The sequence below is a fragment of the Hemicordylus capensis genome, chromosome 4 (assembly GCF_027244095.1).
Source record: "Hemicordylus capensis ecotype Gifberg chromosome 4, rHemCap1.1.pri, whole genome shotgun sequence".
NCBI classification, from domain to species: Eukaryota; Metazoa; Chordata; class Lepidosauria; order Squamata; family Cordylidae; genus Hemicordylus; species Hemicordylus capensis.
Genome location: NC_069660.1, coordinates 191305887 through 191329271, shown reverse-complemented (window position 1 = coordinate 191329271; position 23385 = coordinate 191305887). Strand labels below are relative to the sequence as shown.

The 23385-nt window shown below is 43.9% G+C and overlaps 1 protein-coding gene across 7 annotated transcripts in view; it reads left to right on the top strand.

Moving 5' to 3' along the window:
* The window catches only part of CDH18 (cadherin 18), an 896981-nt gene that overhangs the window by 474367 nt on the left and 399229 nt on the right, over window positions 1-23385 (top strand). For 4 of the 7 annotated variants that reach the window (XM_053243962.1, XM_053243956.1, XM_053243961.1 and 1 more), the window contains one exon: window positions 16064-16143. The exons of 2 other annotated variants lie outside the window; for them this stretch is intronic. The gene's annotated coding sequence lies outside the window, so the exon portion shown is untranslated. Of the gene's footprint in view, window positions 1-16060; window positions 16144-23385 lie in introns of all 7 variants that reach the window. One more of the 7 variants, XM_053243958.1, reaches the window with a different exon arrangement.

The window sequence follows — 23385 nt, the reverse complement described above, 5'->3', positions numbered from 1 at the left end:
TTGGGGTGGGGTGTGGTTGGACTTGGAGGGGCAAGTTTGGAGCAGGGAACCAAAACTGATTATATGGGACAACAAGAAACAACAACAGAATCCTCTGGGGGTGGGGGGGAGGGATTCAGGGAACCAACTCGCAGGGCAGCAGCAGTCAGCAGAAACAAACAAAATGGTACAATTTAAGCAAAACCAGCAAGCAATATATAACTGAAACCAATGGAATGCAATGTGAAAATCAAAAAGTTGGACAACAACAAGGCAGGACAAAGAGCAATAATTAATGGAAGAAGATTTAAAGCAATGAGGATGCAGTGGGTGGGAGTGGGGGAGGGGGAGGGTAGGCCCAAAGGATGAGAAGGGAAAGGGGGGGGAGGGGGGAGAAAAGCAGACAGACAAGGAACAGGGAAAATTGGGGGAAATTAAGAAGAAAGTAAAGTGAAGTAACACACAGTATACAGACAAGAGACAGACAGAGAGAGGAGACACACAGAGAGTCACAAAGGGCAGGTGGACAAAGGATTAGACAGAGCACACACAGAGAGACACAGGACACAGTCAGGACTCACAGAGACACCAGAGCAGCCAGCAAAGGGCAAGCAGGTCTCAGAGATGATCCCACAACTGCAGCCAAGAGAAGTTTCCAGAGAAGAGGCTTGGGTTTATATAGGTTTGAAATTCCCTCCTTTGGGAGCCCCCACCTTTGCACTCCCCCCACGGCCAACAGGGTGCCAGCTCTCAACAGTGCAACAGCCAAGCAGCCTACCAGACCAAAGGACTCATTCTGGCCAATCAAGGATCAATAGCGCAGCCAATACAATGCCTGGAAATAGCATCACAAAATGGATGCAAGGAGGAGCAAAAGTTTCGGGAAGGAGACACAAAATGGAGGACACACTTTAAAGAGACACTGAGTGAGACTCAATTTCATTCCCGAACCGGTTCGGGAAACCCGAGCCGGTTCGGTACCGAACCGGCTCGAATTCGGTCCGGCTCGGTCCCCGGGAGGGCCCGATTCGGTCCGGGATCGAGCCGCCGGATCCGGACCGGTTCGGACGAACCGGTCCGGATCCGAACCGAACCGCACATCCCTATGTTCTACTGAATGTATGGACATCCCTTCCACTATTTTTTTAAAAACTGTTCATTAAACGAAAGCAAATACAATCAAGGTTGGCTCATAGAGTAAAGATGGTCTCTGGAAGGATGCCTCTGAATACCAGTTGCAGGGGAGCAACAGCAGGAGAGAGGGCATGCCCTCAACTCCTGCCTGTAGGCTGCCAGCGGCATCTGGTGGGCCACTGTGCAAAACAGGATGCTAGACTAGATGGGCCTTGGGCCTGATCCAGTAGGGGTGCTCTTAAGGCCCACACAGCTTGTGACCTACCAAGCTCAGCAGCCATATATGGTAGCCCTCCAGGGGCTTGAGAAACCTTCACTTTTTGCTGATTTCCTGGGATTTTGGATAAAAAGCGGGATTTTGTCAACCACTGGGCTTACTGCCAGGAGAGATTCTCAATGTCTGGCCACATGCTTTGTATGCACAGACTCCCATCTCCAGTTTTTGAATTTTCCAGTTAAGAGGATCTCAGACGGCAGGGCTGGCAAAGATTCCTCTGCCTGAGACCTTGAGAAGCTATTACCAGTCAGAGCAGATAATACTGTGCTCGATATACAAATGGTCTGATCATATAAGGCAGCCTCTTAAGCCCACAATATCTGGCTGATGGGCTGCTCTTAATGTGCAGGACCAAAAGTTGTGCAGGCCTGCCCTGGAATACTGTGGCTACCTCCCCCCCCGATGCATAGATAACAAGTGATGACAAACATAGAAAGAAGGAGAGAGCTATATGCCCTTTTCCTGTCCCACATGTAAAAAGAGGGGGTAGAACCAGGGGCGCACCTAGATTATTTTGGTGCCCAGACCAGCCCTTCTGCTAGGCCCCCCCCATCAGGCAGCCCACCACCACCGCAAGGCCCTCAAAACCTACTTTTGGGGGGCCTCCTGCTGTGGCTAACCAGGCTTGTGCTCTTCTTTTTCTGAACTGCGCAGGCGCACCTCGCAGTTCACAGCAACCGCTGGGCAGAGAGGACACACCCCGTGGTCGCTCCCCCTATCATCACCACCAGGAGGGGAGGTCGACTACTTGGCTCTCCCACCCCCACCCCCCGCGGCTACCCCTCGGCCGCACGGCAGCTTTGTTTTTTAAAGAGGCACATAAGTTAGCCGCAGCACAGTGGGCAGGTGCGGGGTGGCTGTAAGAGGCCCCTCAGCCATTTGTAGGCCCCCCGGACCTTGGCGGCCACGGACTGGGGCCCCAAGGTCCGGGGGTTAGAGAGTCTCTGGGTACAACTACCACAATGCAGTTCTTTTGCCATTCCCAAGGGAAAGAAGGAAATAAAAAGTTCCTTCAATTAATGCCAGACAAAGTTATGACATTCATAAGGAAATGGACACATACTCTGTGGCTATAGGAGATGATGATGATGATGATGATGATGATGATGATGATGATGATGATGATGATGATGTTACTATGGGTTTAATAAGAGAGCAGACATTATTCTGCTTGACTGGCATTTTTTTAAAGCACTGCTTTTGGCTCTCAGTGGATAAATGTGAACCCTCCTTCAATCTTCTTGACCTCGAACTGTGCTGTTGTTTCTAGCATAACTCAAGGTATTTTGTAATGTGTTTTCAAAGGAAAAGAAGAAAAGGAGAAAGTCCTGTCTGCTCAAAATGTTAATTTTGGTAGTTTGACTTTTTGGAATAGGAAAGTGGTCACTGGATAATAAGGAGTTTCGAATTTTCACTTTCATCTCTCTTGTAAGTGTAGGAGCTGAAGGCAGGCTTGCTGAAGGGAGGCAAGAATACAGAACTGTGGAGAGGGAACAGGACAGAGTGGAAGGAGACATGCTTTGCAGTTTAAAAGAATCTGATGCAGCAGGGCTGGGCAAGACCTCTGAGGCCACAGAGAGTACTGAACTGGATGGGTCAATAATGTGTCTCTCTCCATGTCAGCCAGTTTTACAGTCCATGCCTGAAAAATATATTGCAGATGTACCTGCAGTGTTAGTGGTTTTTCACTGTATGGTCTGTGACCATACCAGACATGTGGGGTTTCATTATCCTCTTTGCAGGTATCCACAAGGGATGGAGATGGAAATACTGTCACCCTTTTATGACAGATGGAGTTCTTCTGACCTTGAACAGGCAAGGAAGGGAGTTTTTTTTTTTCTTGAGGGATGGGAGAAAGGCAGCAAGTATGACACTGATTGTTCTCTCCATCCTTGAAATGCTTTAGTTTCTTGTTTGCACCTTCATTTCTTTACAACAAAAACTTTGCATGCGGTGTGTGCGTGCAATGTGATCAGATTGTATGCCATGTATCTGCCTCTTGTACGGTTGATATGTAGGGAAAGTGCAATATAAACAGCAAGGGCTGAAATCACTTCATATATGCAATCTCAGTGGCTAACATCCCCAACAATGGACTGTCTGCAGAAGGGTGTTGTTCTAGTGCAAAACTTTTATGCACTATACTAGTGTAGCACTACTGCAGGTGTGCAGCCTGAGCCGGCCATCCAGGGAGGGCTGAATGCATATATGTGGGGAAAGCGGGTCAAGCCCACTCTCCCCGCCAAACCCCTTCCAGCTCTCCACACTGCCCATGTGGTGAGCCTTAGTGTCTGTGGATGGGGCTAATAATGTCTCAGTTAGCCTCACTTCCTGAGTTTGTGTCTCCCACTCATCACTTGACTTAACACCTGCTGTTCCTGGTGGCTACAGTGACCTCTATTCTGACCATTAGATGTTCATTGTTTTAAAAATGGCTGCCACAGATGCAGCACCGTTAGAAAAAGATAGGTCAAAAATGAAAGGCTTGTAGTCACTAAACAAAGCAAGAGAAAGTGCTGGGCCAATAGAGCTGGGAGGGGAAGAAAAATGCTGAGTGCTTGGCAAGGCTCAGTCTGCCCGATTTGGTCCGTGAACTACCTATAGCAATAGCAATAGCACTTACATTTATATACCGCTTTATAGCCAGAGCTCTCCAAGCGGTTTACAATGATTTTAGTATATTGCCCCCAACATTCTGGGTACTCATTTTACCAACCTCGGAAGGATGGAAGGCTGAGTCAACCTTGAGCCCCTGGTCAGGATCAAACTTGTAACCTTCTGGTTACAGGGCGGCAGTTTTACCACTGCGCCACCAGGGGCTCTATAAAAAACAGAAGTCTAAAATACATTGTTTGCATCTCTGCTCTGCTCTGTCTTCTTGTGCTTTCTGATCTCTTGGATTAGAATAAAGAGGTTGCTAAATCACTGAGTGCAAGGAGTAGGTAAATTTTTTATTTTTTATTTATGTTTACATTTATATCCCGCTCTTCCTCCAAGGAGCACAGAGTGGTGTACTACATACTTGATTTTCTCTTTCACAACAACCCTGTGAAGTAGGTTAGGCTGAGAGAGAAGTGACTGGCCCAGAGTCACCCAGCTAGTTTCATGGCTGAATGGGGATTTGAACTCGGGTCTCCCCAGTCCTAGTCCAGCACTCTAACCACTATACCACACAAAACCACCTGAGAAATGTTATGAGTCTTGTTGGAGAACTGTTGACTTCTCTTAAACACCCTCAGATATTTAGTTAAAAAGATGTCAGCAGCTGTAGAATGATTTAAAAAATCACTTTTGAAAGGCCTCTTTTTACCTAGCAAAATGCAGAATTAAGTTTTTACAGCATTTGGAGACAGATTTGCATATAGTGTAGCAGCTGCAATAACCAGCAGGCTCAGACCATAGATATAATCAGACATTTTTCATGCTTAGGAGCAAGATGAGGGCCACAGACAAAACCTTAACGAGAGGCTTGGGAGACCAAAAAGCTTTTCATCTCACCTTCAAGAGACATTGCATACATGAATGACATTGATCCTATGTATGTATAGCACAAAATGGAGACTGATTGAAAGGGGCTGGGGGAAAGTCATTAAAATTAACCACGGTAATCCCTTTATGAAATAATGAAGGCTAAACGGAAACTCTTTAAATCTGACAGTTTCTAGTGTTAAGAGAGTGTTTAATAAATTATGCATTTAAATCACTGAATACTGACAACCGGCCCAGGAGTGCAGGAAGAAATGAACATTTTTAGTTTAGTCTACATAATCAGTATTTTTCATAGCAATAACACTCCTTTTCTTGTGTTTTAATGTAATTTCCCTTCTATTGTCACAAACATATTGTCCAGATCTTTTGTGATAGGCAAGGTATGAATTTTATTCAGCAGGAAACTTTAGCATACAGTTTATAAGCATATTACTTCAGAGGAACCTCATTCATGTACACGTTCATTTCAAGATGATAATTACTCCAAGTTGCTCACGGCTCAGTGGCTAGACAGGCCATAAGTCCTTAACCAGTTGTTCTAGTAAGAACTAATCTGCCTATTTTCATTTCACTATCCCTACAAGATTGCCCCAATGGTGTAGTTTGTTATGATGTCATCCACCCCGTTCCAAGATGGTGGATGCGTGAACATTTGAGGTGCAAGTGAACTAACTTGTAGACTTCGATTACATCCCTCTGTGTCCATACAGCTGTAGCAAATGTGGTTCAAATCAGTTAGGTGGTTCACAAATTAGGCCACTTGCACCTCAAAAGTTTACGTGTCCACCATCTTGAATTTGGATGGATGACATCATCACAAACTATACCATTGAGGTGTCCCTGTGTGTCACACCCTACAACTGTTCCAAATTTGGTTCAAATCGATTAGACAGTCCTCAAGTTAGTGCACTTGCACCTCGAAGGTTTATGTGTCCACCATATTGAATTGGGGTGAAAGACATCATCACAAACTAAACTGTTGAGTTGTCTCTATGTGTCCCTACAGCTGTAGCAAATTTGGTTCAAATCAGTTAAGTGGTTCATAAGTTATCCCACTTGCACCTCAAAGGTTTATACATCCGCCATCTTGAATCATGGTGGCTGGCATCATCACAGACTATGCCATCGTGGTTTCCCCATGTTCTCCTACAGCTGTAGCAAATTTGGTTCAAATCGGTTAGGTGGTTCACAAGTTAGCCCAGTACACCTCAAATGTTTATGTCTCTGCCATCTTGAATTGGGGTGGATGACATCATCAAGGTTGACTCAGCCTTCCATCCTTCCAAGGTCGGTAAAATGAGTACCCAGAATGTTGGGGGAAATATGCTAAATCATTGTAAACCGCTTAGAAAGCTTCGGCTATAGAGCGGTATATAAATGTAAGTGCTATTGCTATTGCTATCATCACAAACCACACCACTGAGGTGCCCCTGTATGTCACTCACTACAACTGCACCTAATTTGGTTCATATTGGTGAGACAGTTCACAAGTTAGCCCACTTGCACTTTAAAAGTTTATGCATCCGCCATCTTGAATTGGGGTGGATATCATCACAATCTACACTGTCGAGGTGTCCCTATGTGTCCCTAAAACTGTACCTGATTTGGTTCATATTGGTTGATCAGGGGGACACACACACGAACGGACACACAAATGGAAGGACACATATATGAACGGACACACACACACACACACGGCTTCGAGTAGACACACCTCTGCTGCTCCAGCCAATGAATTGTCTTTAGAGTGGGAATTTTGCCGTTTCCCTATTTCCCAAAGACATATATACATTCTTGCAAAATTGCTGATTTCATTGCCCACACACTCAATATATATTCACTTCATGAAAATAAATCTGCCAGTATTTTCCAAGCCACTTAATTCATTCTGCCTTAGGAACATAGGAAACTGCCATATACTGAGTCAGACCATTGGTCTATCTAGCTCAGTATTGTCTTCACAGACTGGCAGCGGCTTCTCCAAGGTTGCAGGCAGGAATCTCTCTCAGCCCTATCTTGGAGAAGCCAGGGAGGGAACTTGAAACCTTCTGCTCTTCCCAGAGCAGCTTCATCCCCTGAGGGGATTATCTTGCAGTGCTCACACATCAAGTCTCCCATTCAGATGCAACCTTAGCTATGGGGATAAGGCATGCTTGCTACCACAAGACAAGCTCTCGTCTCCAAGAAGGAAGTAAGATGGCCTTGATGTCCTTCTGTGTCCTTGTACTTTGTCTTTGGGTCACTATGGACTTTGGGGGTCTTTCCAACATCTCTCAAGTTCTTTAGCCAAATGGAACTGTTCCATATTGCTTCAAGTTCAGATTGTGATTTTGGGGTAGCCCTATTTTCACATACACATATATGTTCATACCTGACATATACATTTGTGTACTGTTTGCTATTTGCATATCTATGCATGTTATTGATAAATATGGAAGCCCTCTTCAGACTTCATGTTGTGTGTATGCATTCGGGTGCTTGTACACATGTACATGTGTTTTTGTGAATGACTGTGGGTGTGATCATTTAAAAAGTGAACCTGAGTATAGACCCCCTCAAATGCAGGGTATAGATGGTAAGTGTACTGCTGCACATGTATTCAACATGATGTGTGAATAACTGTATGTGTGTACAGATCTGTACATGCATCCGCTTTACACAGATTGCAGATGCATTGCATGTACATGTGAATAGGCTATTGTTATAATTCATTGTACATGCGAATAGGCATGTACATGTGAATAGGCTATTGTTATAATTCATTATATAATCTGTAATTGGTACATAGTTATTAAGACAAGTAGTTCCATTCCATTTTATCTCTTTCCTCAGGCTTTGGGGAATCTTCCTGCAATATCTGTAATCTTCCTTCCAACTGCTGTCCTAAAAAACCTCTTATTAACAAACCTTTATTAACATTTCTTAGCAATCTTTCTCATGGGACACATAATTTGACATACTTATTCAAAGGTGATATACAAAGTTCATACCCGTGTTTACTCATATAAAATATGAGGCTACTCTCATGATGGGGGGAAACAGGGCTAAAGAAGCCCAGCCTGGTTTTTCCCCATCGTGAGAACCAGCGGGCTCGCGAGTAAGCACGGTGGTTCTCTGGCGGCAAGCCCTCCAAAGTAGCCCTCCTCTTAGCCCCAGTTAGTGGAGCGAGCACTCTGCTAACCCGGGTTTTCTGATCGTGTGCCGCCACAGTGCGACTCTGCGCCGTGGCAACTGAGCCCCTGGTGGCGCAGTGGTAAAACTGCCGCCCTGTAACCAGAAGGTTACAAGTTTGATCCTGACCAGGGGCTCAAGGTTGACTCAGCCTTCCATCCTTCCGAGGTCGGTAAAATGAGTACCCAGAATGTTGGGGGCAATATGCTAAATCATTGTAAAGTGTCCCATGAGGTTAGAGAGCTTTGGCTATAGAGCGGTATATAAATGTAAGTGCTATTGCTATTGCTAACACATAAGGAGACTCTCACTGGGAGGCTGCAAGCAACCTCCCAGGTTCAAAGGTCTCTCCAGGATGCCCTGCGCACTCATGCGGGGCATCCTGGAACTGTGGCCCCCGATCCCTGCCATCCCTGTCCGCTCCATGACAGAGCTGGCAGTCGTGTGGGCAGCCGATCCAGCCACCCAGCGATGAGTGGCTGCTCGTCTGTGGAGAGCGAGCGGGCTAAGCCTGCTCTCCTCGCAGATCCCCATCAGGCATTTCACACCGATCATGTGAAGTGCCTCTATGACTGTCTATTTAAGACAACCCTCTTGAAAGAGAGGGGTTAAATATAGGTTATACCTGTATTTACCCCAAAGGAAGAAAACTGGATTTAAGACAACCTCCCAATTTCTGACATCAAAGAATTTGGAGAAAAAACTAGTCTTGGATTCAGGTAAATACATTATGACAAGGTTATACAAAGTTTCAAGTTATACAAAGATTAGGTCTGTATAATTAGGTTTATACAAACGATCAGGTTATACAAAGATTATATTTTTTCTGGTTATTGAAAATTCATGCATAATTTTATTGGGTATCCTACCTATGTGTGACAGGAGGTGACTGTCATCAGTTGGCTTCAAAGTAAGGATCTGCAGAAAAGAGTTAAATAAATTCAATTCAAAAACCGGGATAGCACACAGTAAACAGTGTTGGAGAACAATCTTTGATAAAAGTATTTGCACCTTTTTTCTCTTGTGTTGAAACGAAAGAGAATGCAAGTGGAATATGGAAATTGTATTAATTCTTAATAACTAAGACCATTAATTTCCCCTTAACAATGCATATATTCAAAAGCTGTATCCAGATTAGTGATGGGTGAACACCGCCAGCCTAATTTGAAATGAGCCTGATTCAGGTGAATAATTCTAAAAGAATTAATTTTTATTTGGTGTCTTTTTGAATTGGGCTCTGTGACTCTCTTCTGCTTCTGATGTCAGCAGGGCATTATGGAATTTAGAGGTGTCCCTGTCACTGACTCCTGCTGCACTCCCTCCCAAATTTGCCTTACCAAAATGAGGGAGATAATGGAAGGGCAAGCCACCTAATGGCGCAGTGGGGAAATGACTTGACTAGCAAGCCAGAGGCTGCCAGTTCAAATCCCCACTGGTATGTTTCCCAGAGGATGGGAAACACCTACCCATGTTTCCCCGAAAATAAGACAGTGTCTTATTTAGCCCAAAAAAATGCACTAGGGCAATTGGCAGTACATCAGAAATTACTGCTAGGTCTTACTTTCGGGGAAACAGGGTATATCGGGCAGTAGCAATATAGGAAGATGCTGAAAGGCATCATACTGTGTGAGAGGAGGCAATGGTAAACCCCTCCTGTAAACCTCTGATCTTGGGGTCGTGGTGGACACCTCTTTGAAATCACTCTACCATGGTGATTTCAAGTAGGAATGATAGGAAGGTAATGTTTTCCTTAAAATAACCTTCGGTGCTACTTTTTAATGTTTGAAGTTTTTCTAGAAAAAAGACAACCACAGGGTTCTGTGCTCACCAGGAGTTGACATCGACTTGTCAGTACACTTTACCTTTACTTTAGTGGGAGGGCAACTGTAGACTCATGGCAACCTTTGGACTAAGGCCAGGTGCTGCAGACAGCTTATATGACAGCCATTTGTTGATACTGGAAAGCATGGGGACCACATTTTCTATGCTTCCCACTACCAATGAACATTGCCACATATACTTGTGACAGTATCCATGTTTTAGTCCTGAGGTTTACAGTAGTTGGGTGCTAGGAGCCCTCCTAGTGACCCTCTTGCCTGCGTATATTTGTAGAAGGTTGCAGAAGGTAAAGCTGAGTGGCCTATTTTTTAATTGCCCTGTACTTTGAAGTGGTCTGAATCTAATCTGAGTTGGGGGTTTGGGATGCATGACATTCTGTGTACAACTCCCTACCCTGTGTTCTGGAGCCCCTCCCCATCATTGTTGCAGACTAGTAGTTTTCTTGTGATCTGCTAGTGATAATGGGGCTGCTAGAAATAATAGGACGTATAATCTAGCTGCCAAAATAGGCTCATACAGTTTTAGGCCACATTGTTAGAACCACAGTTTTCAAGTCATGAGAAATAAGAGTTCTTCTTTATTGTGCACTTTATCCTGCACTAGCGGAACCTCATATGATGTATCGTGCCTAGTTCTGGATATTAGAACGGGTTCAGAGGAGGGCAACAAATATGGTAAAGTGTCTGGAGAACAAGTCTCATGGAGAAAGGTTGGAAGACCTGAATATGTTTAGCTTGGAGAAGAGAAGACTGAGTGGGGACATAATAGCATTCTTTAAAGACCTTAAGGGCTGTCACTTAGAAGAGAGAGTATAGCTTAGTCTCCAGAGGGTATGACTAGATCTACTGGGCTTAAGTTATGGGAGGGTAGATCCAGTTGAACACTAGGAGAAACTTCTTAATAGGAAAAGGAGTTTGACAATGGAATCAAGAACCTGGGGGTGGGTGGGGAAGCCCTAGCTCTGAATTTCCTGAAGGGTTATGTTTCTAGGCCACATATATTATGTGGCCCAGAAGTGTTATGCCACCAAACACTGCTGCTAGCCCTTTCCACGATCCCTCCCTTTCCCAAGTTTCCCTTACCAAAATGATGCTCATGGTAACTGTGGGTTCATGGCAATTATGACCCTCTCCAGCTCTGATTATTATTCCAGTCAATTTAACTGAGTGCCCCCCTCCCCCCATTCTAGTGCTATGTGTGAGAGAAAGTGTTCTCTCTCCGCCCTTACCATTCTCACCTCTCCACATGCTCACCTGTGGGTTTTTATAATATTACTAAGCTCAGGCACAAGAAATCTTTCTCAAACTGACACCAGACTATCCAAAATCAGATCCCTATCTCTCCCTTGGACAGTACACAATATAAAACATCTTAGTAGACTTCCTTTCCCTTCCTTTCCTCTTCATACAGTTCTCTTATTTTTCTGACATTTCACAAGATTGATGAATCACTTCATGTATTTTTATTAGGTATAATTTTCCATCTCTTGTCAAATTCATTTTCTACTGGGGTTGTTTTTGTTGTTTTAAACTGATGATTTCTAGTCAGTTCAGGTACCTGGTAGAAATAGATCTATGTGATACTGTCTGTCTTGCAATGGCAATGATAATTACATTGGCTTGTTTAAAGTGAAGACAGATGTAACATTTGAAATGAGTGGGGCCAGTTTGAAAGTGCCCTCACTGCATTCAGTACATACCTTTTCCTCTCCAGGATTGAACTCTATCTGGTTCTGTATGTTTGGCTCTGTATGTTTGCAACAGACACTTTCTATTAATAGCACCCGTTACCTTGTGCCCATGACACCTCCTCTCAATCCCCAAAGCAATTTTAAGAATAAAATAAAAACTTTATAAAGGTTAATTTAAAACATATAAACTGAAAGATGTGTATGTGGTTTATTAAAAAAATTAAAAAGGGAATATACCACATCAGAAACATAAGGAGACTGGACAAGATTCAAGGATGACACTTTCAAGACCCATTTACTTGATAGATGTATACCGGTCATACAACGTACAAAGCCAAGAGGAAGCCAGGCTCACACTATGGCTGAAAAATATGCTATGACTTCACTTGGAATTCTCAGAGATTTTCAGTAACTTTATAGGGGATTATTAATTTTACCCCCAGTAGGTAAACAGCAGGGCACTAAAGAAGAGAGCATACACTCCAGTTACAGAGTAGGTAGCAGAGGATGGTTTAGTTGTTGCAGCTATTTAGAAAACACATGGAGATTCTTGTAGAACTAAATACTGTACTAAGTATTTATTGGTTAAGTACATTTGGATAGGAAAGTACCAATCCTAATCTAAAGGACTACATAATGAATAGGTAAGGAGAGAGAGAGATGTTTTCATCTGCTCTCTAGGAGGAAAAGAAGGATTGTGACTCAGCACAGGAAGTGCTGAAGGGTCAGTTCAGGGGTCATTGAATAGGGACAGATAGGGAGACCCTTACTCACTGTCTCTACTCCCAAAGACCCTAGTGGTCATTAGGATAGTTGTTGCAAAAGGTCGATGCACTGGAACTCCATCTCCAAGAAACATCAACCATAGTGTCCTTCCAACTGCATAGCTGGAATGGGTGTTGATGGCACTGAGTATAGGTGGCTCTGTTCTTTCTGAATGGTAGAGCCCAGAAGGTGGTGCCGGGGATTTTTGTCCTACACCTTGGTCTTTGGCCTTGGGTGGAGGGCAATTCACAGGCTCAGTACTATTCCTCATGCTTTTTAACATCTTCATATAACTCCTGAGTGAAGTTGCCTTAAGTATGGGATGAGGAGTATATTGATGAAACTCAGCACTCTCTCTGTCTTGCAAGATGTTCCACACTCTGAGCATTTAAATGGTATTTAAGAACTTAAAGGTTTCACAAGAGCAGTCTCCTTTAAATTATATACTTGTGATAATATTTTTGTCTCCATTCTAAACATCTTTGACTCCACTTTTTATTAATAAATTAGACAAAACTACTGAGGATATTATCCAGCACATGTTTGAAAGGCCAAAGGCTAACTGGGCCCTTCAAAAAGTATAGAATGGTTAGCTGGAAGAATCCTTCGTATTTGCACATTGCAAACACTAGTCATAAAACATAAGCCAAACCTTAAAAGAACCATATCAAATTACCACAGGTCTAAAAACAGGGCAGAAATATGACAGATTTAAACCTATTTGTACCATATAAAGAGACCACAGGGCTAAAAAAAGGCAGATGTTCAAAAGAAAATTTAAACCTAAAAGTGAATATATCAAAAGACCATGGGTTTAAAATGAGGCTATAAGTCAAGAATATTTAAAACAAAGCAAGAATGTTTAAAACTAGAAACAAAAATGCGTTTAAACAAGGCTATAAGACAGAAGTATTTGAGACAAAACAATAATATTTTAAAACTAAGAACAATTAAAATGTGAAATTAAAAGGGAGTATTAAACCTCCCCTTAGACAAGCCTTCAAGTTTTGGAGTCGCCATAATAATCAACCCCAATAAACCTAAAGTATTTTTCTCTAGCTGTGGAGACTTAATGGCATAGGAGGCAACTCTTTGTGTTATTGACCCTGCAATAAGAGTCAATAAAAGAGTCAATTTTGCTTTTTTAAAAAAAAATTAACATATTTTTATACTGCCCAAAACTTACGTCTCTGGGCAGTTAAATCCCAATATTTGGAGAGCTAAGCCCACTCTCCCCACAGATCCACCTGTAGCTCTTCTCATTGATCATGAGAAGAGCGTCACAGTTTTTCTTGAGCAGGTATACTCCAGAACCGGCCAAGTTTCACCAGTGTGTCCATCTGCTCAAAATGCAGCTGAGTAAAAGCTTTCTGGCCTTCCATTTTCATATTAAATGTCAGGTAATTTTCCATCTGAAAACAATAATATTTAAAAACTAAGAACAATTAAAATGCGATTAATTTCTGGAAATCTTGGATTGTTCTTACATCCACCTAATGTCCTTTTGATCTGTTCTCATGATGATGTCTCAGTTTTTGTAGAACCCATTGGTCTGCTATAGATACAGGTAGTCTACTAGAATCCCATAATAAGTTTACAGACGAAGGATGATAGTCATTATCTTCCCTAGTATTGACAGAAATATCAGATAATAAAAAGGCTCTATTTAGAGACACAAATATAATCAAGGACACTACTAGAGTGAGGTGAATGGTAAATAAATGGGTAAATGGAGCTTGAATCCTCCCCCCCACCCAATATCTGCAAACCACACTTGTACATCAGTGTGAACAACTTTAAATCTGCTCTATTTATCATTTCTTCCTTAGAGTGCCAGTACACACCTGTCAAGGGCTCTTCATTGACTCCACAATGTATAACAATTTCTAACAAAGAGGGGCCTACCCTTGTGTTAAAGTCACCTAGCACAATTATTAGAGACTTTGGGAAATTTAAGCATAACTCCTCCAAAACATGTCCCAAAGTCAGCCATATATCAGAGGTGCAGTACCTAGGCGATAATGGGTGAATGTTGACATTTAGAAAGATAATTGGAGGCTGCTCTCCAATCTCCCATGGTTGGGCAAGGTGATTGAAAGAATGGTGGCTAACCAGCTCCAGGCAGTTTTGGAGGAAAGTGATTATCTAGACCCATTTCAAACTGGCTTTAGAGCAGGCTATGGGGTTGAGTCTGCTTTGTTTGGCCTGATGGATGTTCTTTACCAGGGAATCAACAGAGCGAATGTGACTATGTTGGTTCTTTTGGATCTCTCAGCAGCATTCAATATCATTGACCATGGTATCCTTCCGGATCTCCGGGGGAGTTGGGGATAGGAGCCACTGCTTTGCAGTGGTGCTGCTCCTATCTCTCAGGCATATTCCAGATGGTGGAGCTTGGTGATGGTTGCTCTTCAAAATGGGAGCTATTATATGGAGTCCCTCAGGGCTCAATTCTGTTACCAATGCTTTTCAACATCTACATGAAACTGTTGGGTGAGGTCATCAGGAGATTTAGTGCAGGGTGTTATCAGTACATTGATGAAACCCAAATCTATTTCTCCTTGTCATAATAATCAGGAAATGTCATTCATTCCCTAAATGCCTACCAACAGGCAGTAATGTGCAGGATGAGGGATAACAAATTGAAGTTGAATCCAAGCAAGATGGAGGTGCTCATTGTGGGGGATAGGAATTTGAGGGATGAGTTAGATCTTCCTGTGCTGGATGGGGTTACACTATCCCAGAAGGAACAGGTACGCAGCTTGGGAGTGCTCTTGGATCCAGGCCTCACCTTGGTATCTCAGGTGAAGGCTATGGCCAGGAGCACTTTTATCTGGTAGTAGCTTGGAGCTGGGCTTTCTCTGTAACTGATCCTGGCCTTTGGAATGCACTCCTGGCAGATATCCATTGTTTAGGCTCGTTGTTTGCCTTTAAGAGAGCTCTAAAGACTTACTTGTTTGGCCTGGCCTTCCAAGCTTTTAAAAATGTTTTTAAGTATTTTTAATTGGTTTCAAATGGTTCCCAACTCTTTTAAATTTGTTTTTATATTATTTTAAGCAGTGTGTTTTAAATGGTGTTTGTTTTTGTGTTTTTTAAACTTGTTGTGGTCCCAGAGCCTTTGGATGGGGCAGTCTAGAAATGTAATAAACAAACAAACAAATAAGCAATCAATCACTAAACCTCATGCATTAAATTTTACTGCCAAAAGGTTAGGAGACTGTGGACAAAGTTCCAGCAATTCTCCTGGCCAACCAAGCTCTCCTTTAGCAAAGAATACTAACTCACCGATAGGTCTACCTCTATCCTTTACTCTCCAGGCTGCCTTACTCCAGCTCCTAAACGCAGGCAAACTCACATCAGTATCTTTTCCTGTAAGCCAGGTTTCATGTACAGCTATTACTGCATAATTAGACAAATACTTGATCAAATAGTTTTCATGAACTTTAGCCCTCCACCCTGCACATTTCCATGAGAGCATACCTATCAGCTTTTTGCCAGCTATTTATTTTGCTTTCTGAGTGATCAGCTGCAGGAGAGCCCATTAAATGTGGATTCTTGGGCTCATAATGTCAATTCAAATGAAAGTTTACCTGTCCCTGATGCACCTGATTGTCTTCTCGTTCCCCTGGGCCCACACCCTCATACCTAGGAATACCTAGACTCTCTGCATTCACAAAATTTGAATGATATTTCTCTATCTGTGTACTTGTTTCAAGCAGATCTATAGATCTCAGCCTTGAATAACTTGGAAATTGGGACACTGCTGGGATATCAAGGCAATCTGAAGAGACTGTAAAAAGTGAGTTATTCTGTTTTTATTTCCTTTCCTGGCAGGTTAGTAGCAGCATTATTCTGGTCAATATCACCAAATAACCAACCATCCTTAAGCATATTTTCCATCCACTGCCACCTTTTATCCATAAAGAAAACCTTGCTCTCTCTCCTTTGCAGTGTGCCTTCATCCAATGCCTTGGTCTGCTCTTCTGTCTCAAGAGCACTCAAATCCTGAACATATAGCAAGTGTTCCCTCAAATTTTGAGTTTCCGTATAATGTCATTTTTTACTTTTATAGGCAGTGCATAGAAATAATCTAGAAGAGCTTATTCTTCTGGCTGAATCTCTTCGATTCCATCCCTTGCCGAAAAATGTTGAAAGAGTTTATGGCATGAATTTACCAAGTTCAGATCTTATTTCTCCAGGAGTGAGGGGAAACAGAAATTCTTTGCTAACTGCAACCTTCAAAGACTCTTTGGGGGCTTTTACCCACATATTGGGTAAGAGGAGCCAAGTTCTCAAAAACTGAACACAACTAAATCATTGTCAAACAATGAAAATCTTCTTCCATATAGGAATCCAGCTTTTACCCAGACACTGAAAGTAACCACTGCATGGGCACTAATTCCATTATAATATATTATAATGATCTAAGATCAGTTACAGAGAAGTGCCCAGCCAAAACTGTGTCTAAGATCTGTAAAAAAATGCAATTTACATTCCACTTTGTGAGTAATCCCTTTATCCTAAATATAATTAAATATAAATATAATTAAAAGTTAATTAAAATTAATTTATAAGTACTACTGCTGCTGCTGGTGGTACTACTACTACTACTACCACCACCACTGCTACTGATATCTTTATACCACTCTTCAACCAAAATTCTCAAAGTGGTTTACGTAGAAAAATAAATAATACGTAAATAAAATGGCTCCCTGTCCCCAAAGGACTCACATTCTAAAAAAACACATAAGGCAGTACCAACAACAGCCACTGGAGGGATGCTGTGCTGGGGTTGGATAGAGCCAGTTGTTCTCCCCCTGGTAAATATAAGAGAATTGCCACTTTAAAAGGAGTATCTTTGCTTAGTTAGCAGTATCAAATTCCAGCTGTCTTCACAAGAGGGACCCAACACAACAGGTTCTGGTTCTGTTTATGGTCTGGATCTTAAATTTTCTGTTTCTACCGGAATGATCATCTCAAAATCTTGCTTGTCAATCTCCTGAACCATATTTTTGGGGGCCATGTTTGAAAACATGTTTGTTTTCAGAGCAGAATTCTGGCCACCAGTATTAGTATCTGCCTCTAACAGATCAAAAAAATACTTTAAATTATTTGAGGCTATTCCCACGGTCAACCAAAAGCAGGCTAAGGGAGCCCAGCTTGCTTTGGGGTGATTGTGTGCTGCAACTGGAGCCACGTTGCTCCCGGCAGCTAGCCATGATAAATCCCCCTCCCCTTAAATGAGTTTAACAGAGCGATCGCTCAGTTAACCTTGTTCTTGTGCCCGTGTGTCACTGCAGCACGTGGCGACACACAAGTAGACTCCCGAACTCGGGGATCTCTCCAGGATGCCCTGCACGCTCACATGGGGCATCCTGAAAATTCCAGAAGCTGCGTGGGCCCCGATCCCTGCAGCCCCCAATCCCTGCAGCCCTCGCCAGCTCCATGACGGAGCAGGCAGTCATGTGGGCGGCCAATATGGCTGCCCAGCTACAAGTGGCTGCTCGTCTACGAGGAGAGCAGGGCTGCTGTCCCTGCAGAACCCCATCAGGCACTTCACACGTGTTGTGTGAAGCGCCTCATTTTCTTAGATGTTTAAAATACTTTGTTTTTCTTGTCTGTAGATTTAATATATATTCTCTTCTTTGCCTTGATACTATCCTTCACCGTCCTACCCACAACTTTCTTGCACTTGATTTTAGCTGCTTGCAGATTTTTCCCTAAGAACACATTACTAGGAACATCCACCTCTGTGGTAGCCGATTTGCAAGCCATGCTGAGGTTTTTAAAGGTTTCGACCAAAATTGTTAACAGTCCATTACACTTCGATAGGAAAGTTTTGATACACTCCAGGTCACTGAATACTACTCCAAACCAACTCTTATAATTTGAATCTGCCAGATGATTGGCTTCTCTTTTGTCAATGATATCCTCTTTTCTTTAGGTAAGCGGAGTGCAGTCCAACTCAGTTAGCTGTTTCTCTATCATGTCTTCCAAGAGTTTATCTTTTTCTGGGGCATGTATTCCTTTTTCTGGGGCATGGACTTTGTGCCAAAGCAGAGGCCAAATTACAAGACCAAATTTAAGGCTGACCCCTCTAGATTTAGCTCTTGGTGACTATTTTTAAAATCCACAGACCAGTCGAAAGGTGGACACAAGGGTAGGGATCCCATTTCCATTCCCCTTGCCTCTACCCCCCAATGTAAAAGATTGAGTAACTTTAATTGGCGTGGTTGTCTTTTGGGTGCATAAAAAACAACATTTGATACCATCACATAAGAACATAGGAACATAAGAACAGCCCTGCTGGATCAGGCCCAAGGCCCATCTAGTCCAGCATCCTGTTTCACACAGTGGTCAAACAGATGCCGCTGGAAGCCTACAGGCAGGAGTTGAGGGTATGCCCTCTTTCCTGCTGCTACTGCCCTGCAACTGGTACTCAGAGGCATCCTGCCTTTGAGGCTAGAGGTGGCCTATAGTCCTCCGACTAGTAGTCGCTGATAGACCTATCCTCCATGAAGTTATCCAAACCCCTCTTAAAGCCATGCAGGCTGTTGGCTGTCTCCACATCTTGTGGCAGAGAATTCCAAAAGTTGATTATGTGTTATGTGAAAAAATACTTCTGTTTGCTGATCCTAAATTTCCTGGCAATCAAGTTCATGGGATGACTCCTGGTTCTAGTGTTATGTGAGAGGGAGAAGAATTTCTCTCTATCCACTTTCTCCACACCATGCATGATTTTATAGACTTCTATCATGTCTGCCCACAGTTGTCTTTTTTCTAAACTAAATAGCCCCAGGTGTTGTAGCCTTGCCTAATAAGAGAGGTGCTCTAGACCCCTGATCATCTTGGTTGCACTTTTCTGCACCTTTTCCAGGCCTACAATGTCCTTTTTCAGATGTGGTGACCAGAATTGTACATAGTACTACAGGTGTGGCCACACCATAGTTTTGTATAAGGGCATTATAATATTAGCAGTTTTGTTTTCAATCCCCTTCCTAATGATCCCTAGCATGGAATTGGCCTTTTCCACAGCTGCCGCACATTGAGTTGACACTTGCAACGAGCTGTCCACCATGACCCAAGGTCCCTCTTCTGGTCATTCACCAACAGCTCAGATCCCATCAGCGTATACTTGATGTTGGGGTTTTTCATCCCAATGTGCATCACTTTATACTTCCTTTCCATCAAAGCTAACCGGCCTGTAATTTCCCGGATTGCCCCTGGATCCCTTTTTGAAAATCGGTGTTATATTTGCTACTTTCTAGTCCTCTGGTACAGAGCCTGATTGGAGGGATAAGTTATATATTTTAGCAAGGAGGTCAGTAATTTCACATTTGAGTTCTTTGAGCTCTCTTAGATGGATGCCATCTGGCCCTGGCAATTTGCTAGTTTTCAGTTTTCCCAAACAGTTTAGAACACCATCTCCTATCTGACTCAGTTCTTTAGCCTCCAACCCCGAAAAGCTTGGTTCAGGAACAGGTATATGCTCAGTATCCTCTGCCGTGAAGACGGATGCAAAGAACTCACTTAGCTTCTCTGCAACCTCTATATCCTCTTTAATAATCCCTTTCACTCCCTCATCATCTAACAGTCTAACTGCCTCCCTGGCAGGTTTCCTACTTCTGATGTATTTAAAGAAGTTTTTGTTATTCCCCTTGATGCTTTTTAAATGTTCCTCAAACTCTCTTTTTGCCTCTCTTATTGTCACCTTGCATTTCTTTTGCCAGAGTTTGTGTTCCTTTCTGTTCTCTTCATTTGGGGAGGCCTTCCAATTTCAGAAGGAAGTCTTCTTCCCTTTTATAGCTTCCTTGACAGTACCTGTTAGCCATGCTGGCATTCTCCTGGATTTAGTGGTACCTTTCCTCCTTTTGGGTGTACAATCTAACTGGGCTTCTAGTATTGTGGTTTTGAATAAACTCCATGCAATCTGGAGTGAAGTGGCTCTCCTGATTTTGCCTTTCAGCTTTCTTTTCACCATACTCCTCATTTTGGAGACGCTTCCTCTTCTGAAATTCAAAGTGTCTGTGTTAGACTTCCTTGGTGATTCTCTCCCCGCGTGTATGCTGAATTTGATGGCACTATGGTCATTGTTTCCTATAGGGTCGATGACACTGACATCACACACCAGGTCCTGGGTGCCACTGATAATTAATTCTAAGGCCGCCTTCTCTCTGGTTGGTTCCAAGACCAACTTTTCTAGGGAACAGTCATTCAGCATATCTAGAAATTTGACCTCTTTGTCATTACCTGAATTTACCCAGTCTGTATGTGGTTAATTGAAGTCATCCATTATTACTGCTCTGCCTCTCCTTGACATCTCCCTGATTTCCTGCTGCAACTCCCGGTCACTGTCAGCGTTTTGATCCGGAGGGCGATAGCATGTCCCCAGTAGCACATTTCCTTTCATGCCTTGTATTGTCACCCACAGGGTTTCTGTGGAGGACTCCTGTCCACCTAGGTTTTCTACCTTGTTAGATTCTATCCCTTCTTTAACATACAGTGCTACTCCACCTCCAAGGCACCCCTCCCTGTCCTTTCTATAGAGTTTATATCCAGGGATAACAGTGTCCCACTGGTTTCCACTGTTCCACCATGTTTCTGTTATGCCCACTATATCTATTTCTGTGTTAGCAACCAAGCACTCCAGCTCACCCATCTTGGCTCGGTGGCTTCTGGCACTGGCATATAAGCACCTATATGCTGGATCTCTTCCTTGGTGTATGCTATCTTTCTTTTGATTCTTTGATCAGCTGGCACAGCCTTCTGTATGCTCTTTATGTGGTTCTGCTCTGTCCCCTTCTATCTTATCTGAAACCTTTGCACCATTGTACTTTAAAGGACGGCATTTGCTGAACTGGATACTGCCCAGCTCCTGTCGGCTATTCTCCAGGCTTCATTTTAAAAGCTGCTCTGCAACCTTTTTGATTTTAAGCGCCAGCAGTCTGGTTCCATCTTGGTTCAAGTACAGCCTGTCCCTTTTGTACAGACTTTGCTTGCCCCAAAATGTATCCCAGTGCCTAACAAATCTAAACCGCTCTCCCGGCACCAACGTCTCATCCACGCATTGAGACCCTTCAGCCTATCTCACTGTACCTGCACGTGGAACAGGTAGCATTCCTGATAACCTTTGGGTTCCTGGACTTCAATATGCTACCTATTAGCCTAAACTTGGCTTCCAGGACCTCCCGACTACATTTACCCACATTGTTGGTACCGACATGCACCACAACAGCTGGCTCCTCCCCAGCACTGCCTAACAGCGTATCTAGATGCTGTGTGATGTCTGCAAGCTTCACACCAGGCAGGCAAGTCACCATGCAGTCCACACGTGGGTCACAAACCCATCTCTCTATACCTCTAATGATCACCCACTACAAGGAGGCCCCCACCCCCCGGAGGAGTATCCCCTGTGTGAGAGGATATGGGCTTATCATCCATTGAAGGGATCCCTTCTAAAGGAGCATTTCCCTCTTCCTCAGACCGATGTCCTCCTTCCCCGAGACCTTCATTCTCCCTGACAGTAGAGGACCTATCAGCCTTGGAGTGGGATGCCTCTATCACATCACCATTGATTTATAGGTTTATCAGTTTAATACCATAGTTAAAGTCCTGTTAACAAAGTCTACTGAAAAACACAATGAAGCTATGCTGACAATCACTGAAAACTGGGCTAGAGGAGCCCAGCCTGGTTTTCAGTCATCGTTGGAACCACCGGGCCCATAGGACAGTCCGTTGGCTCCATGGCAGTTAGCCCGCCTGACAATCCCTGCTCTTAAATGAGGTTAACAGAGTGCTCCATTAACCTTGTTTTTCTGCTCGTGTGTCAAATGCAGCTGGCACACTTGGGGTGAGGGGAGAGGAGCCCAGAAAGGCAGAGAGCACTCACATGGTTCCTTCCTGGGCCTTGGGGCACCGTGCATCAGTGCTCCATTTCCCCTGACCCCTAGAGCTCCCAATGGAGTTGCAGCCAGGTGCGGGAGCACCCGACTGGAGCAATCGCTCATCTGGGCAGCCAATCTCCCCACACAAACCCTCCTAGTGCTTCACACTAATTGTGTGAAGCGCCTCAATATCAAATGAGTCCCAAGAACTATGCTGAATTTCACAAAGGTGTTGCCCACTTCCCAGTTGCGCAGCGAGGATGCCGGCAGCCCTCATCCAGCCTGCCACCAGCAGCCTCTGCCACACCCCCTGAGTCTCATGTCAGGCCGCTGCTTCTGACATCAGACACAGGGGGCATGGCCATGACAGCACACAGGGCCGCGTGCCCCATGTGCAAGTAAAATTTGACCAGTGCCACATTTGCCGCATGGCCAGGATGGCTTCTACCTTGCAAAAGCAGGGAGAGTCATTCCCGGACAGGCTGGGAGCCCACTGCTGGCTGAAACTTACCAAAAGGGAGCCACATACTGGGTTTCCCAGCCTGGCCAGGAATACCTCTCCCTGCTTTTGCTAGCAGGGAGAAGCCATCCTGGCAATGCTGAAAATGAGGTGCTGGCCAAATTTTACTCCTCAATGGGGTGTGTGGCCCCTTTTGCTAATATGGCCACACCTCCTGTGCTGACATCAGATGTAAGGGTGTGGCTGGAGCACCAGGCACAACCACTGGGGCATGGCAACCTGGGTTCTTGGAACCAGTTTGCTCAATGGCTGCAAGGCCCCTGTCACTTCCTCTTGACAGGTCTTGGGCTATATGAGATTTGGTGCACTTTCCAGTTTTCTTGTGTATCCTCTCCACTGGAAGCAGCAGCTTTCTCAGGTAGCAGAGGTAGTAATAGACTTCACCACACCTGTTTCTTCAAGTTCCTCCACACAAAGTTAATAATGGGGGGGGGGTCCAAGTGCAATGCCAAGTGCACACTTAGCATCATACTTGGTGTGGTGCTCAGGCGCAACCTCAGCTGTCCCACCCTTCCTTTATACCTGCAGGAGCAAGCAGCAGAGTCCTGTCAGGCCTGATGACAGAAGGGGGAGGAGGGCAGCAAATCAAATACACTCCTGGTGGCACCACACTCTCCACAGCCCAAACACTTGTCAA